The following is a 2,662-nucleotide window of genomic DNA, read 5'->3' as shown; positions in this document are numbered from 1 at the left end:
CACTCCTTCTTGGTTCAAAGTTTTCATAAAATTCTTACCAGTTTCTACTTGGTAGTTGATTTGGTTATGCTTCCAGGTTTCATAATCATCTAGTCCTTTCTTACAGCACCAAAGGCACACTGTACTAATACACAAGTTAAGAATAGTAGTAAAAGCAAGATCACTATTCCTACAAACAATTGCTTAAGCCAAGAAAGGTTGGGTAACCAGGAGGTCAGTTTGTCCCATAGTTTATGAGGTGTCATCTTTAGTGACTTAATGCAATATCTTGTTTTTTTTTCCAAAATCTCCTGTAAATCTGTGGCAACTTTTCCACTTTGATCCACATACATAGAGCAGCTAGTATTTATTGCTGTGCATACTCCTCCTTGGGAGGCTAATAAAAGGTCTAGTGCCATTCTGTTTTGCAATACTGTTTCTGACAAACTGGACACTTCTACTTGGATTGCCTGGATGGCGTCTAAGGTTTTGTTTTCAATGTCTTCTATTACAGACGAGATGTTTAGCATTGCTTTTTCTAATCCACTCACCCCTAACCAAGGAAGAAGCCACCTGACAAAGCTATGAAAATGATATGGTCTCTCTATTAAAGGATGCATCCTTCAAATCCATTTGAGGGGTGATCTAAGCCATCCTCCTTGAGAGTGGAGGGAGGTGTGTGTTGACATATTGGGCACTACTGTGCCTAAGGTGTGGGTCCCTCTCCAATTTTCAGGTAACATTTTATAGGCTGTGTACACAACCAGTACCATCCACGCCCTTCTGGTACAGGTCAGGCAGTAGTTACGTTAGGGTTTAAAGAGTTTCCGATATCTAAAGTCTGATTACAAGTAGCATGGCTCCCTACATATGTATTCCTATCACAGTCTACCTTTCCCATACTCTTTGGAGGATTACATCTTTGAACACACGTACAGCAGGCAGTATCAATTTCAAGACTAGTAATTTCTAATTTTTGGTTCCTATCAGTGGCTACACTCCTAGCCAGGCGCATCCACAACTCTGCCGTAAATTCCTCTTTAGGTATTGGTATGTCCATCAAAGAAATTGCCTTCCCTCCATGTTCAGGTATTTGAGTACATATACAAAAATTGGTCTTGTTTAAAATCAGGGAGATATTCTGTGTTAACGTATAATATGTATTAAGATTCCATGTAGCTGCAATATTAATAGAAACACTAATAGTTATTAAAACATTTCAGCATCTGTGTAATTGCAGTTTAAGAGGTCCAGTCACTTCTGAGGTCCACTGTCCATCAGGAGCCCTTTTCACCCGGCTGTAATGAATCCAGGCAGGTCACTCTCTGATCTTGATTGCAGTGAAGGTGGTGAGGAGTATCTAGAATAGTCCATTCCACTTTTCTTCAAGTCGCTCACCTGAAAAAATCTTTACATAAATCCAGTCTCCAGGTTTAAAAGGGTGAATGGGGTGATCTAATCCCCTTTCTCTAGTGCCTAAAACATTCTTATTGATTTGTTCTGGTTGCTTGCCCAAAACTATACTACTTTAGTATATAAGTGTTCTCATCACCATTGTTCCCTGTCCTTTAATGTACCTCTTTTCATTCCATAGGCCTTTCCCAAAATTTCCATAAGAACTGTTGATGACTTAGGCCTCATCTGCCAAAGTGGTCACTCTTTGACAGGATTTCTGGATGCCAGCACTAGCTTAACTCATGTTATTGCTGTACTTCCTTGGTTACTTGTGAAGATGACCTGTCATTGGTTCTGCAGTGTCTTCCTACTACACATAACTGAGATCACAGATTAGTTTTCTCCCAAGGTTACATCTCGTTGAGGCACAAACCTGATATCCCCATCCTTGTGCATCACCCAACAAGTGTACCCAGGTCCTTGGGCAAAGACATGTCCACCAATGCGTTTACCTTTTCCTGAGGCAGGAGAAACCCACACTGCCTTCACCATCCACTTCCCTACATGCACGACAGGAAATTTAGCTCCTCCCACATTGTGCAGGTGTTTTGTTTCAGCAGGACCTAAATGGCTGTAAGATCCTCTGGTGTTAACTAGCCAAGTAGCTTCCGCTAATTACAAATCCTAGAGCTTCCATGTCCCAGCACCCAATGCTCATAGTATAATCTTGAACAGTTAATTATACCTCTCAACCTTCCCAGAGGCTTGTGGGTGATAGGGCATGTAAAATACCCATTCAGTGCTGTGCCTCTTAGCCCAGTAGGTGACAAGATTGTTTCAGAAGCAACTTCTGTTGTCAGACTCCATTGTCTCTGGTGTACCATGATGCCACAACACTTGCCTTTCCCAGCCTAAAATGGTGTTTCAGGCAGTGCAATGGTTTACTGGGTATGTTTCCAGCTGCCATGTTGTTGCTTCTACCATGGTAAGTATGTAACATTTGCCTTGGTGGGTTTGTGGGAGCATTCCACTTTCCTGGTTTCAGTTAGGACAGAGTTATTTTTCCTCCTAGTAGCTGGTAGGGTGCTATGTTTTGGATTAGGATGAGAGGAGTGTTCATAACATGCTGATGTTTTAATTGCTACAGAGCAATGCTTACACTGAGCCAAGGACTTTTCAGCTTCTCACTCTGTCCTGCCAGCAGGCAGGCTGGGGCTGCAGCAAGAGCTGGGAGGGGACAAACCCAGGACAGCTGACCCAAACTGGCCAAAGGGGTATTCCATACCAT

The 2,662-nt window shown here is 42.4% G+C and overlaps 2 long non-coding RNA genes across 2 annotated transcripts in view; one reads left to right on the top strand and one right to left on the bottom strand.

The window, feature by feature from the left end:
• LOC118159603 overlaps positions 1-2,662 on the top strand; it is a 13,519-nt gene that overhangs the window by 7,467 nt on the left and 3,390 nt on the right. The gene's annotated exons all lie outside the window — the stretch shown is intronic.
• LOC118159602 overlaps positions 1-2,662 on the bottom strand; it is an 11,397-nt gene that overhangs the window by 5,844 nt on the left and 2,891 nt on the right. The window contains exon 2 of the long non-coding RNA XR_004747174.1: positions 2,272-2,275. This is a non-coding gene — a long non-coding RNA (uncharacterized LOC118159602). The remainder of the gene's footprint in view (positions 1-2,271; positions 2,276-2,662) is intronic.

This window comes from Oxyura jamaicensis, unplaced genomic scaffold (assembly GCF_011077185.1).
Source record: "Oxyura jamaicensis isolate SHBP4307 breed ruddy duck unplaced genomic scaffold, BPBGC_Ojam_1.0 oxyUn_random_OJ71217, whole genome shotgun sequence".
NCBI classification, from domain to species: Eukaryota; Metazoa; Chordata; class Aves; order Anseriformes; family Anatidae; genus Oxyura; species Oxyura jamaicensis.
Note: the sequence above shows the minus strand (reverse complement) of the source record. Positions and strands in the feature narration are given on the sequence as shown.